Genomic DNA, 24,085 nt, shown 5'->3' with positions numbered 1-24,085 from the left:
GGGGGTACCAGTACAGAGTCAATGTGGAGCTATATACAGGGGGTACCGGTACAGAGTCAATGTGGAGGCTATATACAGGGTGTACCGGTACAGAGTCAATGTGGAGGCTATATACAGGGGGTACCGGTACAGAGTCAATGTGGAGGCTATATACAGGGGGTACTGGTACAGAGTCAATGTGGAGGCTTTATACAGGTGGTACCGGTACAGAGTCAATGTGGAGGCTATATACAGGGGGTACCGGTACAGAGTCAATGTGGAGGCTAAATACAGGGGGTACCGGTACAGAGTCAATGTGGAGCTATATACAGGGGGTACCGGTACAGAGTCAATGTGGAGGCTATATACAGGGTGTACCGGTACAGAGTCAATGTGGAGGCTATATACAGGGGTACCGGTACAGAGTCAATGTGGAGGCTATATACAGGGGGTACCGGTACAGAGTCAATGTGGAGACTATATACAGGTGGTACCGGTACAGAGTCAGTGTGGAGGCTATATACAGGGGGTACCGGTACAGAGTCAATGTGGAGGCTATATACAGGGGGTACCGGTACAGAGTCAATGTGGAGGCTATATACAGGGGGTACCGGTACAGAGTCAGTGTGGAGGCTATATACAGGGGGTACCGGTACAGAGTCAATGTGGAGGCTATATACAGGGGGTACCGGTACAGAGTCAATGTGGAGACTATATACAGGGGGTACCGGTACAGAGTCAATGTGGAGGCTATATACAGGGGGTACCGGTACAGAGTCAATGTGGAGGCTATATACAGGGGGTACCGGTACAGAGTCAATGTGGAGGCTATATACAGGGGGTACCGGTACATAGTCAATGTGGAGGCTATATACAGGGGGTACCGGTACAGAGTCAATGTGGAGACTATATACAGGGGTACCGGTACAGAGTCAATGTGGAGGCTATATACAGGGGGTACCGGTACAGAGTCAATGTGGAGGCTATATACAGGGGGTACCGGTACAGAGTCAAAGTGGAGACTATATACAGGGGGTACCGGTACAGAGTCAATGTGGAGGCTATATACAGGGGGTACCGGTACAGAGTCAATGTGGAGGCTATATATAGGGGGTACCAATACAGAGTCAATGTGGAGACTATATACAGGGGGGTACCGGAACAGAGTCAATGTGGAGGCTATATACAGGGGGTACCGGTACAGAGTCAATGTGGAGGCTATATACAGGGGGTACCGGTACAGAGTCATTGTGGAGACTATATACAGGTGGTACCGGTACAGAGTCAATGTGGAGACTATATACAGGGGGTACCGGTACAGAGTCAATGTGGAGGCTATATATAGGGGGTACTGGAACAGAGTCAATGTGGAGACTATATACAGGGGGTACCGGTACAGAGTCATTGTGGAGACTATATACAGGGGGTACCGGTACAGAGTCAATGTGGAGGCTATATACAGGGGGTACCGGTACAGAGTCAATGTGGAGGCTATATACAGGGGGTACCGGTACAGAGTCAATGTGGAGGCTATATACAGGGTGTTACGGTACAGAGTCAATGTGGAGGCTACATACAGGGGGTACCGGTACAGAGTCAATGTGGAGGCTATATACAAGGGGTACCGGTACAGAGTCAATGTGGAGGCTAAATACAGGGGGTACCAGTACAGAGTCAATGTGGAGCTATATACAGGGGGTACCGGTACAGAGTCAATGTGGAGGCTATATACAGGGTGTACCGGTACAGAGTCAATGTGGAGGCTATATACAGGGGGTACCGGTACAGAGTCAATGTGGAGGCTATATACAGGGGGTACTGGTACAGAGTCAATGTGGAGGCTTTATACAGGTGGTACCGGTACAGAGTCAATGTGGAGGCTATATACAGGGGGTACCGGTACAGAGTCAATGTGGAGGCTATATACAGGTGGTACCGGTACAGAGTCAATGTGGAGGCTATATACAGGGGGTACCGGTACAGAGTCAATGTGGAGGCTATATACAGGGGGTACCGGTACAGAGTCAATGTGGAGGCTAAATACAGGGGGTACCAGTACAGAGTCAATGTGGAGCTATATACAGGGGGTACCGGTACAGAGTCAATGTGGAGGCTATATACAGGGTGTACCGGTACAGAGTCAATGTGGAGGCTATATACAGGGGGTACCGGTACAGAGTCAATGTGGAGGCTATATACAGGGGGTACTGGTACAGAGTCAATGTGGAGGCTTTATACAGGTGGTACCGGTACAGAGTCAATGTGGAGGCTATATACAGGGGGTACCGGTACAGAGTCAATGTGGAGGCTAAATACAGGGGGTACCAGTACAGAGTCAATGTGGAGCTATATACAGGGGGTACCGGTACAGAGTCAATGTGGAGGCTATATACAGGGTGTACCGGTACAGAGTCAATGTGGAGGCTATATACAGGGGTACCGGTACAGAGTCAATGTGGAGGCTATATACAGGGGGTACCGGTACAGAGTCAATGTGGAGACTATATACAGGTGGTACCGGTACAGAGTCAGTGTGGAGGCTATATACAGGGGGTACCGGTACAGAGTCAATGTGGAGGCTATATACAGGGGGTACCGGTACAGAGTCAATGTGGAGGCTATATACAGGGGGTACCGGTACAGAGTCAGTGTGGAGGCTATATACAGGGGGTACCGGTACAGAGTCAATGTGGAGGCTATATACAGGGGGTACCGGTACAGAGTCAATGTGGAGACTATATACAGGGGGTACCGGTACAGAGTCAATGTGGAGGCTATATACAGGGGGTACCGGTACAGAGTCAATGTGGAGGCTATATACAGGGGGTACCGGTACAGAGTCAATGTGGAGGCTATATACAGGGGGTACCGGTACATAGTCAATGTGGAGGCTATATACAGGGGGTACCGGTACAGAGTCAATGTGGAGACTATATACAGGGGTACCGGTACAGAGTCAATGTGGAGGCTATATACAGGGGGTACCGGTACAGAGTCAATGTGGAGGCTATATACAGGGGGTACCGGTACAGAGTCAATGTGGAGACTATATACAGGGGGTACCGGTACAGAGTCAATGTGGAGGCTATATACAGGGGGTACCGGTACAGAGTCAATGTGGAGGCTATATATAGGGGGTACCAATACAGAGTCAATGTGGAGACTATATACAGGGGGGTACCGGAACAGAGTCAATGTGGAGGCTATATACAGGGGGTACCGGTACAGAGTCAATGTGGAGGCTATATACAGGGGGTACCGGTACAGAGTCATTGTGGAGACTATATACAGGTGGTACCGGTACAGAGTCAATGTGGAGACTATATACAGGGGGTACCGGTACAGAGTCAATGTGGAGGCTATATATAGGGGGTACTGGAACAGAGTCAATGTGGAGACTATATACAGGGGGTACCGGTACAGAGTCATTGTGGAGACTATATACAGGGGGTACCGGTACAGAGTCAATGTGGAGGCTATATACAGGGGGTACCGGTACAGAGTCAATGTGGAGGCTATATACAGGGGGTACCGGTACAGAGTCAATGTGGAGGCTATATACAGGGTGTTACGGTACAGAGTCAATGTGGAGGCTACATACAGGGGGTACCGGTACAGAGTCAATGTGGAGGCTATATACAAGGGGTACCGGTACAGAGTCAATGTGGAGGCTATATACAGGGGGTACAGAGTCAATGTGGAGGCTATATACAGGGGGTACTGGTACAGAGTCAATGTGGAGGCTATATACAGGGGGTACCGGTACAGAGTCAATGTGGAGGCTATATACAGGGGGTACCGGTACAGAGTCAATGTGGAGACTATATACAGGGGGTACCGGTACAGAGTCAATGTGGAGGCTATATACAGGGGTACCGGTACAGAGTCAATGTGGAGACTATATACAGGGGGTACCGGTACAGAGTCAATGTGGAGGCTATATACAGGTGGTACCGGTACAGAGTCAATGTGGAGGCTATATACAGGGGGTACTGGTACAGAGTCAATGTGGAGGCTATATACAGGGGGTACCGGTACGGAGTCAATGTGGAGGCTATATACAGGGGGTACCGGTACAGAGTCAATGTGGAGGCTATATATAGGGGGGACCGGTACAGAGTCATTGTGGAGACTATATACAGGGGGCACCGGTGTTGAGGTAATTGAGGTAATATGTACATGTAAGTAGAGTTATTAAAGTGACTATACATAGATTATAACAGAGGGTACCAACAGTGTAGAAGAGGGGGGGCAATAGAAAGGGGGGCAATGCAAATAACCTGGGTAGCCATTTGATTAGATGTTCAGCAGTCTTATGGCTTGGGGGTAGAAGCTGTTTAGAAGCCTCTTGGACCTAGACTTGGCGCTCCGGTACCGCTTGCCGTGCGGTAGCAGAGAAAACAGTCTATGACTAGTGTGACTGGAGTCTTTGATCATTTGTAGGGCCTCCCTCTGACACTGCCTGGTATAGAGGTCCTGTATGGCAGGAAGCTTGGCCCCAGTGATGTACTGGGCCGTACGCACTACCCTCTGTAGTGCTTTGCGGTCGGAGGCCGAGCAGTTGAAATACCAGGCAGTGATGCAACCAGTGACCTTGATGGTGCAGCTATAGAACCTTTTGAGGATCTTAGGACCCATGCCAAATGTTTTCAATCTCCTGATAGGGGAAAAGGTTTTGTCGTGCCCTCTTCACACCTGTCTTGGTGTGTTTGGACCATGTTAGTTTGTTGGTGATATGTGGACACCAAGGAATTTGAAGCTCTCAACCTGCTCCACTACAGCCCCGTTGATGAGAACGGGGGCGTGCTCAGGCCTCCTTTTCCTGTATTCCACAATCATCTCCTTTGTCTTGATCACGTCACTGCGCACACGCGTACACTCACATCCGCACATGCACATGCACACACACACTGCCCTAGCCCCCAGCCTCCCAAATTGAATCCTGTACTCTCGAATGGGGGCATAATGTTTTCTTATCTGAACATATTCTCTCTGATCCCCTCATTGTTTGTTGTGTTCTCTGCTAGTCCAAGGCCAGACACTGTGTTTGTTGTGTTCTCTGCTAGTCCAAGGCCAGACACTGTGTTTGTTGTGTTCTCTGCTAGTCCAAGGCCAGACACTATGTTCTCTGCTAGTCCAAGGCCAGACACTGTGTTCTCTGCTAGTCTAAGGCCAGACACTGTGTTCTCTGCTAGTCCAAGGCCAGACACTGTGTTCTCTGCTAGTCCAAGGCCAGACACTGTGTTCTCTGCTAGTCCAAGGCCAGACACTGTGTTCTCTGCTAGTCCAAGGCCAGACACTGTGTTCTCTGCTAGTCCAAGGCCAGACACTATGTTTGTTGTGTTCTCTGCTAGTCCAAGGCCAGACACTGTGTTTGTTGTGTTCTCTGCTAGTCCAAGGCCAGACACTGTGTTTGTTGTGTTCTCTGCTTGTTTTGTCTTTATCTGTTGTGGTCTATTTGTTTCACCTGTCTTAGTGCTTGTCTCCACCCCCCCCCCCCCCCTCCAGGTGTCGCCCATCTTCCCCATTATCCCCAGTGCATTTGTACCTGTGTTCTCTGTTTGTCTGTTGCCAGTTCGTTTTGTTTCGTCAATCGGTTTGCTCCTGTCTTTCTCTAGTTTCTGATTTCTAGTTTTACCGGTTTTGAACCATTTCTGCCTTCTGTGCCTTGTCACACCACCCTGGATTACTGACATCTGCCTGCCCTGACCCTGAGACTGCCTGCCGTTCTGTACCTTATGAACTCTGATCTGGATTACTGACCTCTGCCTGCCCTGACCCTGAGACTGCCTGCTGTTCTGTACCTTATGAACTCTGATCTGGATTACTGACCTCTGCCTGCCCTGACCCTGAGACTGCCTGCCGTTCTGTACCTTGTCACACCACCCTGGGTTATTGACCTCTGCCTGCCCTTGACCTGTCGTTATGCCCCCTGTTGTAGTAATAAACTATTTGTTACTTCGACATTGTCTGCATCTGGGTCTTCTCCTGAAACGTGATACTAGTACCTTCTTTTTTGCTAGCTAGGGCCATCTACTTTAAGTGCTTCCTGTTTCCCCAGTACCCTACTTGGAGTGTGAACCGCTGCCTGTCTTCCCAGTAGCCTACTTGGAGTGTGAACTGCTGACTGCTATTAACTTGCAGATGATTGTTGACACATCAACCAGGATCAAGGGGCAGGGCAAATTGTGACTTGTTTTGGTAATCAGCGGATGTATTGGAAGGGGAGTGGTTTCTCCTCTCCTAGGCAATCAGCAGTTAGTTCCCGGGAGGTGTGCTCTTTCACTTTGAAAGGCCAATTTGAGATTAGTAAAAAAGGTTCTGCCGAGTTGTTGGAGGAAGGACAGAGAGGAAGGCTCCACTCTCCCACTTCAGTGTCTTATCTAGTTATTTATTATTTTCTCTTTTGTATCGCTGGCAACTATGTGTGTGTTTTCTGTCCCAGTTCCTTCCTATCCCTGCAGGCTTTACAGACGCTGCCCTACACCCTTGGCTACAACCCTTCTAATGTATTGTACCCTACGCACACAACCCATGTGGAATTATTGTTCTCTGGCAGCATTTTAGAACTGCCGATCTGCGGTCAAGAACACAGAGTTCATCTCAGCTTATGCTGCCCTTCTGACCCTTGACCTTTTGTCCCTGACAGAGACATGGATCACCTCAGTGAACACTGCTACTCCAGCTGCTCTCTCCTCATCTGACTACGTTTTCTCTCATAGTCCGAGAGCATCTGGTCGTCACGGTGGTGGAACAGGGCGACTCATTTCTCCTAACTGGAGATTTTCTCTTTTCTCCCTCTCTCACCTGTCCATCTCCTCTCTCACCTGTCCATCTCCTATCTCACCTGTCCATCTCCTAATTTGAATTCCATTATGTCACTGTCTCTTGCCCACTTCAGCTTCACATTGTCGTCATCTATCGCCCACCAGGTGCCCTCGGAGAGTTCCTCAATGAGCTTGAGACTTTGATGAGCTCATTTCCTGATGATGGCTCACCGTTCTTCGTACTGGGCGACTTCAACCTCCCAACATCTGCCTTCAATTCGTTTCTTTCCCCTCCTTGCCTCTTTTGACCTCATCCTTTCCCAGTCCCCTCCCAGTCACAAGGCAGACAATACGATTGACCTCATCTCTACAAGAGGCTATTCGCCTACTAATCTCAGTGCAACCCCCCATCCAGGTCGCTGATCACTACTTTGTTTCCTGTTCTGTCTCCCTTTCCTCCAACCCTAACCACTCAGCCCTTACCCAGGTGGTCTCTCTCTCTCCCACTACTCTCTCCTCTCCTATCCTGTCATCTCTCCCTTCTGCTAAATCTTTCTGCCTCCTGTCTCCTGATTCTGCCTCTTCAACCCTACTCTCCTACCTTTCTGCATCCTATGGCTCGCACTGTCCCTTTTCCAACCTGCCGGCTCGGCCCTCCCCTCCTGCTCCGTGGATGAGAGCCTCATTGCAAGCTTACAGAACAGGGCGGCGAGCAGCTGAGAGAAAATTAAGGAAAACTAGACTTCCAGAGGACCTACCATCCTTCCACTCCCTCCTCTCTACCTTATCTTTCTCTGTATCCACTGCTAAAGCATCTCTCCATTTCAAGCTTCTGCCTAACCCTACAAAATTATATCCCACCATCTCCTCCCTCCTTGATCCTCCACCCCTCCCCCTCCCTTTTCTCTCTCTGCGGACGACTTTGTCAACCCATCTGAAAAGGAGGTTGACGACATCCACTCCTCATTCACTCTATTGAGTCCACTGGTCCCACTCGACACAGAGCCTACGCCTTGACCTCTTTCTGCCCTCTCTCTCCAGATGAACCTGTCCGCTCAACCCCATCCCCTTCTTACTTCTCCAGACCATCTCTGGAGACTTTCTCCAACACTCGACTCCCCTAACGTCTAAAATTACAGACCGGTATCCCGTCTTTCTTTTCTTTCCAAAACACTTGAGTGCGCGGTCTCTGACCAACTCACATGCTATCTCTCAGAACAATCTTCTTGACCCTAACCAGTCAGACTTCAAGATGGGTCACTCAACCGAGATTGCTCAAATGTGTCACAGAGACTCTTCGCACTGCCGAAGCTAAATCTTGAACCTCTGTTCTCATCTTCCTAGATCTATCCGCTGCCTTCGACACCGTGAACCATCAGATCCTCCTCTCCACCCTCTCAGGGCTGGGCGTCTCAGACTCTATCAGATCCTCCTCTCCACCCTCTCAGGGCTGGGTGTCTCAGGCTCTATCAGATCCTCCTCTCCACCCTCTCAGGGCTGGGCGTCTCAGGCTCTATCAGATCCTCCTCTCCACCCTCTCAGGGCTGGGTGTCTCAGGCTCTATCAGATCCTCCTCTCCACCCTCTCAGGGCTGGGCGTCTCAGGCTCTATCAGATCCTCCTCTCCACCCTCTCAGGGCTGGGTGTCTCAGGCTCTATCAGATGCTCCTCTCCACCCTCTCAGGGCTGGGTGTCTCAGGCTCTATCAGATCCTCCTCTCCTCCCTCTCAGGGCTGGGCGTCTCAGGCTCTATCAGATCCTCCTCTCCACCCTCTCAGGGCTGGGCGTCTCAGGCTCTATCAGATCCTCCTCTCCACCCTCTCAGGGTTGGGTGTCTCAGGCTCTATCAGATCCTCCTCTCCACCCTCTCAGGGCTGGGCGTCTCAGGCTCTATCAGATGCTCCTCTCCACCCTCTCAGGGCTGGGTGTCTCAGGCTCTATCAGATCCTCCTCTCCACCCTCTCAGGGCTGGGTGTCTCAGGCTCTATCAGATCCTCCTCTCCACCCTCTCAGGGCTGGGCGTCTCAGGCTCTATCAGACCCTCCTCTCCACCCTCTCAGGGCTAGGCGTCTCAGGCTCTATCAGATCCTCCTCTCCACCCTCTCAGGGCTGGGCGTCTCAGGCCCCACCCTCTCAGGGCTGGGCGTCTCAGGCTCTATCAGATCCTCCTATCCACCCTCTCAGGGTTGGGTGTCTCAGGCTCTATCAGATCCTCCTCTCCACACTCTCAGGGCTAGGCGTCTCAGGCTCTATCAGATCCTCCTCTCCACCCTCTCAGGGCTAGGCGTCTCAGGCTCTATCAGATCCTCCTCTCCACCCTCTCAGGGCTGGGCGTCTCAGGCTCCACCCTCTCAGGGCTGGGCGTCTCAGGCATCTCAGGTTCTCCACACTACTGGAGGCCACTTCTACCAGGTGACGAGGATCTGGGTCTGAACCACGTACTCTCACTACTGGTGTCCCCCAGGGCTCGGTTCTAGGCCCTCTCCCCTTCTCTCTATACACTAAGTCACTCAGCTCTGTCATATCCTCACATGGTCTCTCCTATCACTGCTATAAGGATGGACCTCTCCTCTCTATAGACCAAGTCACTCAGCTCTGTCATATCCTCACATGGTCTCTCTTATCACTGCTATGAGGATGGACCTCTCCTCTTCTCTCTCTACACCAAGTCACTCAGCTCTGTCATATCCTCACCTGGTCTCTCCTATCACTGCTATGAGGATGGACCTCTCCTCTCCTCTCTATAGACCAAGTCACTCAGCTCCGTCATATCCTCACATGGTCTCTCCTATCACTGCTATGCGGATGACACTCAACTACTTTTCTCCTTCCCCCCTTCTGACACCCAGGTGGTGAGATGCATCTCTGCGTGCCTGGCAGATATCTCAGCTTGGATGTCGGCCCACCACCTCAAGCTCAACCTGGACAAGACAGAACTGCTCTTCCTCCTGGGGAAGCCCTGCCCGCTCAAAGTCCTCTCTATCCCAGAGTGCAAAGCACCTTGGCATGACCCTGGACAACACCCTGTCGTTCTCCACAAACATCAAAGCAGTGACATGCTCCTGCTGGTGCATGCTCTACAACATCTGTAGAGTACGACCCTACCTCACACAGGAAGTGGAACATCTGTAGAGTACGACTCTACCTCACACAGGAAGAGGAACATCTGTAGAGTACGACCCTACCTCACACAGGAAGTGGAACATCTGTAGAGTACGACCCTACCTCACACAGGAAGTGGAACATCTGTAGAGTACGACCCTACCTCACACAGGAAGTGGCGCAGGTCCTAATCCAGGCACTTGTCATCTCCCGTCTGGACTACTGCAAGTAGCACCCCACTCTTCCGCACACGCCACTGACTTCCAGTCGAAGCTCTCATCCACTACAAGACCATGGTCCTTGCCTACGGAACAGCAAGAGGAGCTGCCCCTTCCTTCCTTCAGGCTCTGCTCAAAACTCTACACCCCAACCTGAGTACTCCGTTCTGCCACCTCTGGTCTCTTGGCCCTCCAAGCCCCTACAGGAGGGCAGCTCCCGTTCAGCCCGGTTCAAGTTCTTCTCTGTCCTGACACCCCAATGGTGGAACCAGCTTCCCCCAGGGAACTAGGACAGCAGAGTCCCTGATCCTCTTCTGAAAACATCTGAAACCCATTCTCACCTCCCCCCACACGCCCCCAGTAATACACAGTGCTGTGACTTTAATAGAGGCAGCCAAAACAGTGCTTGGCCCAGCTGTATTGTAAACCCCCTCTGATAAGTTGATGAGAGACCACAGAATGAGTTTAGAGGTACAGTACTGAACACCAATCACAGTGTGTGTTTATCAGTGTAGGCTTCACCTTGATAGGGAAGTGTCTGGAACAACCTTCAGCAACACAGCAGGACTAACTAAGACTGGTATTCTGCCTCTGAATGACTGTATGCAGTAGGACTAACTAAGACTGTTATTCTGCCTCTGAATGACTCTTTGCAGTAGGACTAACTAAGACTGGTATCCTGCCTCTGAATGACACTATGTAGCAGGAGACCTTAACCCTTCAGGACTGAAGACTGTTATTCTGCCTCTGAATGACTCTATGCAGTAGGACTAACTAAGACTGGTATTCTGCCTCTGAATGACTCTATACAGCAGGACTAACTAAGACTGGTATTCTGCCTCTGAATGACTCTATGCAGCAGGACTAACTAAGACTGGTAGTCTGCCTCTGAATGACTCTATGCAGTAGGACTAACTAAGACTGGTATTCTGCCTCTGAATGACTCTATGCAGTAGGACTAACTAAGACTGGTATTCTACCTCTGAATGACTCTATGCAGTAGGACTAACTAAGACTGGTATTCTGCCTCTGAAGGACTCTTTGCAGTAGGACTAACTAAGACTGGTAGTCTGCCTCTGAAGGACTCTTTGCAGTAGGACTAACTAAGACTGGTAGTCTGCCTCTGAAGGACTCTTTGCAGTAGGACTAACTAAGACTGGTATTCTGCCTCTGAATGACTCTATGCAGCAGGAGACCTTAACCCTTCAGGACTAACTAAGACTGGTATTCTGCCTCTGAATGACTCTTTGCAGTAGGACTAACTAAGACTGGTAGTCTGCCTCTGAAGGACTCTTTGCAGTAGGACTAACTAAGACTGGTATTCTGCCTCTGAATGACTCTATGCAGTAGGACTAACTAAGACTGGTATTCTGCCTCTGAATGACTCTATGCAGTAGGACTAACTAAGACTGGTATTCTGCCTCTGAATGACTCTATGCAGTAGGAAACTTAACCCTTCAGGACTAACTAAGACTGGTAGTCTGCCTCTGAAGGACTCTTTGCAGTAGGACTACCTAAGACTGGTAGTCTGCCTCTGAAGGACTCTTTGCAGTAGTAGTAGCATGTGGGAACTTACCAATATGTTGGGAGTGAAGTTGCCACTAGATGTCACCTCTGGTAGGAATGCCGTCCAGTATCTCTGCAGTCCCCTGACCATGGAGTGTGTTCATCAGATAGGCTCCTGGTGAAGGGGAACTAGAGAATAATATAATGGTTATATCTGTTCTACATGTAGTAACTCCAGATAGTTATGGAGTGTGTTCATCAGATAGGCTCCTGGTGAAGGGGAACTAGAGAATAATATAATGGTTATATCTGTTCTACATGTAGTAACTCCAGATAGTCATGGAGTGTGTTCATCAGATAGGCTCCTGGTGAACTAGAGAAGAACAAACACAGAAGAAGAAAAATATTTAATTAATCCACATGAGACAGAAATGTGTCTCCAACCCACTATGAAAGGATCATAAATATTACTGAATGGTAACCTCAACCCACTATAGCAGATATATAAATATTACTGAATGGTAACCTCAACCCACTATAACAGATATATAAATATTACTGAATGGTAACCTCAACCCACTATAGCAGATATATAAATATTACTGAATGGTAACCTCAACCCACTATAACAGATATATAAATATTACTGAATGGTAACCTCAACCCACTATAACAGATATATAAATATTACTGAATGGTAACCTCAACCCACTATAACAGATATATAAATATTACTGAATGGTAACCTCAACCCACTATAACAGATATATAAATATTACTGAATGGTAACCTCAACCCACTATAGCAGATATATAAATATTACTGAATGGTAACCTCAACCCACTATAACAGATATATAAATATTACTGAATGGTAACCTCAACCCACTATAACAGATATATAAATATTACTGAATGGTAACCTCAACCCACTATAACAGATATATAAATATTACTGAATGGTAACCTCAACCCACTATAACAGATATATAAATATTACTGAATGGTAACCTCAACCCACTATAACAGATATATAAATATTACTGAATGGTAACCTCAACCCACTATAACAGATATATAAATATTACTGAATGGTAACCTCAACCCACTATAACAGATATATAAATATTACTGAATGGTAACCTCAACCCACTATAACAGATATATAAATATTACTGAATGGTAACCTCAACCCACTATAACAGATATATAAATATTACTGAATGGTAACCTCAACCCACTATAACAGATATATAAATATTACTGAATGGTAACCTTAACCCACTATAACAGATATATAAATATTACTGAATGGTAACCTCAACCCACTATAACAGATATATAAATATTACTGAATGGTAACCTCAACCCACTATAACAGATATATAAATATTACTGAATGGTAACCTCAACCCACTATAACAGATATATAAATATTACTGAATGGTAACCTCAACCCACTATAACAGATATATAAATATTACTGAATGGTAACCTCAACCCACTATAACAGATATATAAATATTACTGAATGGTAACCTCAACCCACTATAACAGATATATAAATATTACTGAATGCTAACCTTAACCCACTATAACAGATATATAAATATTACTGAATGGTAACCTCAACCCACTATAACAGATATATAAATATTACTGAATGGTAACCTCAACCCACTATAACAGATATATAAATATTACTGAATGGTAACCTCAACCCACTATAACAGATATATAAATATTACTGAATGGTAACCTCAACCCACTATAAGAGATATATAAATATTACTGAATGGTAACCTCAACCCACTATAACAGATATATAAATATTACTGAATGGTAACCTCAACCCACTATAACAGATATATAAATATTACTGAATGGTAACCTCAACCCACTATAACAGATATATAAATATTACTGAATGGTAACCTCAACCCACTATAACAGATATATAAATATTACTGAATGGTAACCTCAACCCACTATAACAGATATATAAATATTACTGAATGGTAACCTCAAACCACTATAAAAGATATATAAATATTACTGAATGGTAACCTCAACCCACTATAACAGATATATAAATATTACTGAATGGTAACCTCAACCCACTATAACAGATATATAAATATTACTGAATGGTAACCTCAACCCACTATAACAGATATATAAATATTACTGAATGGTAACCTCAACCCACTATAACAGATATATAAATATTACTGAATGGTAACCTCAACCCACTATAACAGATATATAAATATTACTGAATGGTAACCTCAACCCACTATAACAGATATATAAATATTACTGAATGGTAACCTCAACCCACTATAACAGATATATAAATATTACTGAATGGTAACCTCAACCCACTATAACAGATATATAAATATTACTGAATGGTAACCTCAACCCACTATAAAAGGATCAGGAATATTACTGAATGGTAACCTCAACCCACTATAAAAGATATATAAATATTACTGAATGGTAACCTCAACCCACTATAACAGATATATAAATATTACTGAATGGTAACCTCAACCCACTATAAAAGATATATAAATATTACTGAATGGTAACCTCAACCCACTATAACAGATATATAAATATTACTGAATGGTAACCTCAAACCACTATAAAAGATATATAAATATAACTGAATGGTAACCTCAACCCACTATAACAGATATATAAATATTACTGAATGGTAACCTCAACCCACTATAACAGATATATAAATATTACTGAATGGTAACCTCAACCCACTATAACAGATATATAAATATTACTGAATGGTAACCTCAACCCACTATAACAGATATATAAATATAACTGAATGGTAACCTCAACCCACTATAAAAGGATCAGAAATATAACTGAATGGTAACCTCAACCTACTATAACAGATATATAAATATAACTGAATGGTAACCTCAACCCACTATAAAAGGATCAGAAATATAACTGAATGGTAACCTCAACCCACTATAACAGATATATAAATATTACTGAATGGTAACCTCAACCCACTATAACAGATATATAAATATTACTGAATGGTAACCTCAACCCACTATAACAGATATATAAATATTACTGAATGGTAACCTCAACCCACTATAACAGATATATAAATATTACTGAATGGTAACCTCAACCCACTATAACAGATATATAAATATTACTAAATGGTAACCTCAACCCACTATAACAGATATATAAATATTACTGAATGGTAACCTCAACCCACTATAACAGATATATAAATATTACTGAATGGTAACCTCAACCCACTATAAAAGATATATAAATATTACTGAATGGTAACCTCAACCCACTATAACAGATATATAAATATTACTGAATGGTAACCTCAACCCACTATAACAGATATATAAATATTACTGAATGGTAACCTCAACCCACTATAACAGATATATAAATATTACTGAATGGTAACCTCAACCCACTATAACAGATATATAAATATTACTGAATGGTAACCTCAACCCACTATAAAAGATATATAAATATTACTGAATGGTAACCTCAACCCACTATAAAAGATATATAAATATTACTGAATGGTAACCTCAACCCACTATAAAAGATATATACATATTACTGAATGGTAACCTCAACCCACTATAACAGATATATAAATATTACTGAATGGTAACCTCAACCCACTATAAAAGATATATAAATATTACTGAATGGTAACCTCAACCCACTATAAAAGATATATAAATATTACTGAATGGTAACCTCAACCCACTATAACAGATATATAAATATTACTGAATGGTAACCTCAACCCACTATAAAAGGATCAGAAATATAACTCGACAAGCGTCAGAAGATATCTGATGAAGACAGGACCAGCCTTGTGTTGCACTAGGAAGCCACAGACAACAGACAGTTGTTATCTGCATGTCACATCTCAAATAAAACATTGTTTATTAAATGAAAAAGGTTTTCCTTGTATTGTAATATTCTGCCGTCATGAAGCTGTCCAGACAGAAACATGACGTTCCAAATAGCACCCTATTCCCTTCGTAGTGCACACTACTGTTGACCAGAGCCCTATTCCCTATATAGAACACTACTGTTGACCAGGGCCCTATTCCCTATATAGAACACTACTGTTGACCAGAGCCCTATTCCCTATATAGAACACTACTGTTGACCAGAGCCCTATTCCCTATATAGAACACTACTGTTAACCAGAGCCCTATTCCCCATATAGAACACTACTGTTGACCAGAGCCCTATTCCCTATCTAGAACACTACTGTTGACCAGGGCCCTATTCCCTATTTAGAACACTACTGTTGACCAGGGCCCTATTCCCTATATAGAACACTACTGTTGACCAGAGCCCTATTCCCTATATAGAACACTACTGTTGACCAGAGCCCTATTCCCCATATAGAACACTACTGTTGACCAGAGCCCTATTCCCTATATAGAACACTACTGTTGACCAGAGCCCTATTCCCCATATAGAACACTACTGTTGACCAGAGCCCTAATCCCTATATAGAACACTACTGTTGACCAGAGCCCTAATCCCTATATAGAACACTACTGTTGACCAGAGCCCTATTCCCTATATAGTACACTACTGTTGACCAGAGCCCTATTCCCTATATAGTACACTACTGTTGACCAGAGCCCTATTCCCTATATAGTACACTACTGTTGACCAGAGCCCTATTCCCTATATAGTACACTACTGTTGACCAGATCCCTATTCCCTATATAGAACACTACTGTTGACCAGATCCCTAGTCCCTATATAGAACACTACTGTTGACCAGAGCCCTATTCCCTATGTAGAACACTACTGTTGACCAGAGCCCTATTCCCCATATAGAACACTACTGTTGACCAGAGCCCTATTCCCCATATAGAACAGTACTGTTGACCAGAGCCCTATTCCCTATATAGTACACTACTGTTGACCAGAGCCCTATTCCCTATATAGAACAGTACTGTTGACCAGAGCCCTATTCCCTATATAGAACACTACTGTTGACCAGAGCCCTATTCCCTATATAGTACACTACTGTTGACCAGAGCCCTATTCCCTATATAGAACAATACTGTTGACCAGAGCCCTATTCCCTATATAGAACGCTACTGTTGACCAGGGCCCTATTCCCTATATAGAACACTACTGTTGACCAGAGCCCTATTCCCTACATAGAACACTACTGTTGACCAGGGCCCTATTCCCTATATAGAACACTACTGTTGACCAGAGCCCTATTCCCTATATAGTACACTACTGTTGACCAGAGCCCTATTCCCTATATAGAACACTACTGTTGACCAGGGCCCTAATCCCTATATAGAACACTACTGTTGACCAGAGCCCTATTCCCTATATAGAACACTACTGTTGACCAGAGCCCTATTCCCTATATAGAACACTACTGTTGACCAGAGCCCTATTCCCTATATAGAACACTACTGTTGACCAGGGCCCTATTCCCTATATAGAACACTACTGTTGACCAGAGCCCTATTCCCTATATAGAACACTACTGTTGACCAGAGCCCTATTCCCTATATAGAACACTACTGTTGACCAGGGCCCTATTCCCTATATAGAACACTACTGTTGACCAGAGCCCTATTCCCTATATAGAACACTACTGTTGACCAGAGCCCTATTCCCTATATAGAACACTACTGTTGACCAGAGCCCTATTCCCTATATAGAACACTACTGTTGACCAGAGCCCTATTCCCTATATAGAACACTACTGTTGACCAGAGCCCTATTCCCTATATAGAACACTACTGTTGACCAGAGCCCTATTCCCTATATAGAACACTACTGTTGACCAGCCCCCATAGGGAATAGGGTGCCAGTGTAGTGTTTAATATGTCTTTGAACTCTCACACATTGGTTTTGCCCTGTTAGTGTCGGGGACAGAGAGATCTGATAATGGACTGACCTGGTGAGATGAACGGTTTTACATTGTTGGGTTGTTCATTAAAGCCACAATCCTGAATTTGTTTTGTTGTTGTTGTTTAAAGTCAGCCCCGCCACTTGGTCGGCTATAAAGCTGACCGGCAGCACATATTGCAGATTGTATCTTTTTAAAGCACTTTGAACAGAAACCAATATGTGCCTGTCTAATGAATCATGACTGTAGGCTCAGCTTCTTTAATATGGTCTTTGTCCATGTTAAATCTCTGTATGGTCTGACTGGGGATGTGACAGGCAACCCAGACAACTGACTAGGCCTGCAAATATTTGGGCATTTTATTTTCCCAAAACAGAATGTAATTTAAGAGATCAACAGATCAAAAACCATACTGCCTAAAAAGTGGGCTGTACACCATATACCATATAACATATACCAGGGGCTTGGGCTGTACACCATATACCATATAACATATACCAGGGACTTGGGCTGTACACCATATACCGTATAACTTATACCAGGGACTTGGGCTGTACACCATATACCGTATAACATATACCAGGGACTTGGGCTGTATACCATATACCGTATAACTTATACCAGGGACTTGGGCTGTACACCATATACCGTATAACATATACCAGGGATTTGGGCTGTATACCGGGGTCTTGGTGTGTATACCGTATATATATACCGTACACAGGAGTCTTGGGCTGTATACCGTGTATATATACCGTACATCGGGGTCTTGGGCTGTATACCGTGTATATATACCGTACACCGGGGTCTGGGGCTGTATACCGTATATATATACCGTACACCGGGGTCTTGGGCTGTATACCGTGTATATATACCGTACACCGGGGTCTTGGGCTGTATACCATGTATATATACCGTACCCCGGGGCCTTGGGCTGTATACTGTGTATATATACTGTATACCAGGGTCTTGGGCTGTATACCATGTATATATACCGTACCCCGGGGCCTTGGGCTGTATACTGTGTATATATACCGTACACCGGGGCCTTGGGCTGTATACCATATATATACCGTACACCAGGGTCTTGGGCTGTATACCGTGTATATATACCGTACACCGGGGCCTTGGGCTGTATACCATATATATATACCGTACACCAGGGTCTTGGGCTGTATACCGTGTATATATACCATACACCGGGGTCTTGGGCTGTATACCGGGGTCTTGGGCTGTATACCGTACACCGGGGTCTTGGGCTGTATACCGGGGTCTTGGGCTGTATACCGTACACCGGGGTCTTGGGCTGTATACCGGGGTCTTGGGCTGTATACCGTACACCGGGGTCTTGGGCTGTATACCGGGGTCTAGGGCTGTATACCGTATACCGGGGTCTTGGGCTGTATACCGGGGTCTTGGGCTCTATACCGTATACCGTGGTCTTGGGCTGTATACTGTACACCAGGGTCTTGGGCTGTATACCGTATATATACCGTATTCGGGGGTATCCGCTGGATGGTTTTTCAATACCATCAATACCGTTGAAACTATTTAAAGATTTTCAATAGATTTTAATATTTGTAGCTGCTTTTTAAAAAATGACCTACAGTCAACTGGTACAATACGTTAGGAGATAAAGCAGAACACGTTCCTCATTTCACGGCTGTTTGAAGAAGAGGACCAAGGTGCAGCGTTGTACGTGTTCATGATTTCTTCAATACAACTGAACACTAGAACAAAAAATTAACAAAGCGGCACAAACAAAACAGTTCTGTCTGGTGCAGACACACAAAACAGAAATGACTACACACAAAACAGAAATAACTACACACAAAACAGAAATAACTACCCACAAAACAGAAATAACTACACACAAAACAGAAATAACTACCCACAAAACAGAAATAACTACCCACAAAACAGAAATAACTACACACAAAAAAGAAATAACTACACACAAAACAGAAATAACTACCCACAAAACAGAAATAACTACACACAAAACAGAAATAACTACCCACAAAACAGAAATAACTACCCACAAAACAGAAATAACTACACACAAAACAGAAATAACTACACACAAAACAGAAATAACTACACACAAAACAGAAATAACTACCCACAAAACAGAAATAACTACACACAAAACAGAAATAACTACACACAAAACAGAAATAACTACCCACAAAACAGAAATAACTACACACAAAACAGAAAATAACTACACACAAAACAGAAATAACTACACACAAAACAGAAATAACTACCCACAAAACAGAAATAACTACACACAAAACAGAAATAACTACACACAAAACAGAAATAACTACCCACAAAACAGAAATAACTACCCACAAAACAGAAATAACTACCCACAAAACAGAAATAACTACACACAAAACAGAAATAACTACACACAAAACAGAAATAACTACACACAAAACAGAAATAACTACACACAAAACAGAAATAACTACACACAAAACAGAAATAACTACCCACAAAACAGAAATAACTACCCACAAAACAGAAATAACTACACACAAAACAGAAATAACTACACACAAAACAGAAAATAACTACACACAAAACAGAAATAACTACACACAAAACAGAAAATAACTACACACAAAACAGAAATAACTACACACAAAACAGAAAATAACTACACACAAAACAGAAATAACTACACACAAAACAGAAATAACTACACACAAAACAGAAATAACTACACACAAAACAGAAATAACTACACACAAAACAGAAATAACTACCCACAAAACAGAAATAACTACACACAAAACAGAAATAACTACACACAAAACAGAAAATAACTACACACAAAACAGAAATAACTACACACAAAACAGAAAATAACTACACACAAAACAGAAATAACTACACACAAAACAGAAAATAACTACACACAAAACAGAAATAACTACACACAAAACAGAAATAACTACCCACCAAACAGAAATAACTACACACAAAACAGAAATAACTACCCACAAAACAGAAATAACTACACACAAAACAGAAATAACTACACACAAAACAGAAATAACTACACACAAAACAGAAATAACTACACACAAAACAGAAATAACTACACACAAAACAGAAATAACTACACACAAAACAGAAATAACTACCAACAAAACAGAAAATAACTACTCACAAAACAGAAAATAACTACAAACAAAACAGAAATAACTACCCACAAAACAGAAATAACTACACACAAAACAGAAATAACTACACACAAAACAGAAATAACTACCAACAAAACAGAAAATAACTACACACAAAACAGAAATAACTACCAACAAAACAGAAAATAACTACAAACAAAACAGAAAATAACTACACACAAAACACAGGTGGGAAAAGGCTGCCTAAGTATGGTTCCCAATCAGAGACAACGATAGACAGCTGTCCCTGATTGAGAACCATACCCGGCCAAAAACAAAGAAATATAAAAACATAGAAAAAAGAACATAGAATGCCCACCCTAGTCACACCCTGGCCTAACCAAAATAGAGAATAAAAACCAGGGCGTGACACCCTGTCCCTTTATTTTACATGATGAAGCTTATCGTAGTTCTCCAGAACAGTTGAGACAGTCAGGTGTTTGTTTGTAAATAGCAGAACGGGAGAACTGGAGCAGGTGAGTCCAGCTGTGTCACTTGGGTCACGTTTTAAATCGAAAGTCAACCATGTTTTAGTTTTTTTTACCTCAATAGAGTACAGCTATAGTTTTCCTTCACAGGAAATACATCACTGCAATACGTTTGGCAGAAAACAGCTTCATCTTCATCAGATGGCAACAGAAGTACAAAGCTATTTGGTTGGCAGCCACACAAGTAAATGATCTGACCATGACAAGGCAGCAGCAGCAGCACGGCCATCAGATGTATAATGTTTATCATAGGAAGAATGAGGCCAGCTACATTTCCTAATGTTTTCCTTAAAAATTATTATTGCATTTTTAACGGGAGAAATGGTCGTCTGGCAACACCAGAGAAAAGGACTGGTGTAAAGTAGTCAGAGCGCCGTCTGTTGATAGAACGCCTGTTCTGAATTCTCATCCAGAGTGGAGAAGTGCAACTGAAGCACAACATTAGTCTGACGACGAGCAGAAATTACAATCAGAACCATTTTAGATCTGTGTTTAACAAAACTCAGCAAGATATTTCTTAAAAGTGTTTTATCTTTTTTTTTTTTGGTGTGGAAAAATGAATTCTGCATGAACATGACCCTTAACTTGCTAGTTAATCTAAGTAAGGGACTGAATTATTAAGGTGACTGGGGTCATCATATTGTGTTATCTTTCTACAGTGTTTCAGAAGTCAAAGCCCATTGGATCAGTAATCTGTACTGCTATCGATTCCAGACTCCACCCAGAGCAGGGAGGCCCGTTGCCCTAGCGATTCCAGACTCCACCCAGAGCAGGGAGGCCCGTTGCCCTAGCAACTCCAGACTCCACCCAGAGCAGGGAGGCCCGTTGCCCTAGCAACTCCAGACTCCACCCAGAGCAGGGAGGTCCGTTGCCCTAGCGACTCCAGACTCCACCCAGAGCAGGGAGGCCCGTTGCCCTAGCGACTCCAGACTCCACCTAGATCAGGGAGGCCCATTGCCCTAGCAACTCCAGACTCCACCCAGACACAGCGTGCACTCATGCTGCTCCAGAACCACTACTTTTAGAGATTGCCATCCAGCTGGGTTAGATTGCTGTAAAGACTGAGTGCTGTTAGACTAAACGTTTAAATCAACTGTTAGATTCCCTTTATGAGACTATGACTACATGTTTAAATCAACCGGTTAGAGTCCCTTTGTGAGACTATAAACGTTTGAATAACAGAAGGTGATTATTTTAGTCTAAGGTCAGGATACCAGAAAAATGGCCCCTCACGTTAAGTATCAGAGGTCAGGCTACCAGAGAAATGGCCCCTCGCGTTAAGAACCAGAGGTCAGGCTACCAGAGAAATGGCCCCTCACAATAAGAACCAGAGGTCAGGCTACCAGAGAAATGGCCCCTCACGTTAAGAACCAGAGGTCAGGCTACCAGAGAAATGGCCCATCACAATAAGAACCAGAGATCAGGCTACCAGAGAAATGGCCCCTCACGTTAAGAATCAGAGGTCAGGCTATCAGAGAAATGGCCCCTCACAATAAGAACCAGAGGTCAGGCTTCCAGGGAAATGGCCCCTCACAATAAGAACCAGAGGTCAGGCTTCCAGGGAAATGGCCCCTCACAATAAGAACCAGAGGTCAGGCTACCAGAGAAATGGCCCCTCACAATAAGAACCAGAGGTCAGGCTTCCAGAGAAATGGCCCCTCACAATAAGAACCTGAGGTCAGTTTAGTTTCTACCCAGTAAACGATACAGCACCTTGTGTGGACGGTTACAACTGAGCTACTGTGGCATTTCACATGGAATGACACCAACAATCTTCTTCTTTTCTGAGAAATCCCTCCCATGCAACATAACTGACAGCTGGCGAAACAGGACTGATCAATAGTAATGATAGGCTACATGATCAATGTTATTGGGATCATTTGAATGGCAGGGTTCTGTGTACTGTATTGCACCTGTCTGTTCTCACAGAGCACTGATGTTGCTGAAAGCTGCTTTACGGAGGAACGTTTTACTGACTGTGAGATGTGGGTTTACTGACTGTTAAATGTGGTTTTACTGACTGTTAATGTGGTTTTACTGACTGTTAGATGTGGTTTTACTGACTGTTAGATGTGGTTTTACTGACTTTGATATGTGGTTTTACTGACTGTTAGATGTAGTTTTACTGACTGTGATATGTGGTTTTACTGACTGTTAGATGTGGTTTTACTGACTGTTAGATGTAGTTTTACTGACTGTGATATGTGGTTTTACTGACTGTTTGGTGTGGTTTTACTGACCGTTAGATGTGGTTTTACTGACTGTTAGATGTGGTTTTACTGACCGTTAGATGTGGTTTTACTGACTGTTAGATGTGGTTTTACTGACTGTTAGATGTGGTTCTACTGACTGTTAGATTTAGTTTTACTGACAGTTAGATGTAGTTTTACTGACTGTTAGATGTGGTTTTCCTGACTGTTAGATGTGGTTCTACTGACTGTTAGATGTGGTTTTACTGACTGTTTGATGTGGTTTTACTGACTGTGAGATGTGGTTTTACTGACTGTGATACGTGGTTTTACTGACTGTGATATGTAGTTCTTACTGACTGTGATATGTAGGTTTTCTGACTGTGATATGTAGTTTTTCTGACTGTGATATGTAGTTTTTACTGACTGTGATATGTCGTTTTTGTGACTGTGATATGTAGTTTTTACTGACTGTGATATGTAGTTTTTACTGACTGTGATATGTAGTTTTTCTGACTGTGATATGTCGTTTTTCTGACTGTGATATGTAGTTTTTCTGACTGTGATATGTCGTTTTACTGACTGTGATATGTCGTTTTACTGACTGTTAGATGTGGTTTTACTGACTGTTAGATGTGGTTTATGCAGTTGGTTGCAGACCGGCCATGTGTAGACCAATTTGTATTAGGGATCCTACCTGGGGTCC

At 44.0% G+C, this 24,085-nt stretch overlaps 1 protein-coding gene across 1 annotated transcript in view; it reads right to left on the bottom strand.

Annotated features, from left to right (window-relative positions):
• chrm3b (cholinergic receptor, muscarinic 3b) overlaps window positions 1-11,760 on the bottom strand; it is a 106,758-nt gene extending 94,998 nt beyond the window's left edge. The window contains exon 1 of the mRNA XM_090217883.1: window positions 11,642-11,760. The gene's annotated coding sequence lies outside the window, so the exon portion shown is untranslated. The remainder of the gene's footprint in view (window positions 1-11,641) is intronic.
• Window positions 11,761-24,085: the final 12,325 nt, after the last annotated feature.

This window comes from Oncorhynchus mykiss, chromosome 23 (genome assembly GCF_057628025.1).
Source record: "Oncorhynchus mykiss isolate SJ-2025 chromosome 23, ASM5762802v1, whole genome shotgun sequence".
NCBI lineage: Eukaryota > Metazoa > Chordata > Actinopteri > Salmoniformes > Salmonidae > Oncorhynchus > Oncorhynchus mykiss.
This window is presented reverse-complemented; position numbering and strand designations above follow the sequence as displayed.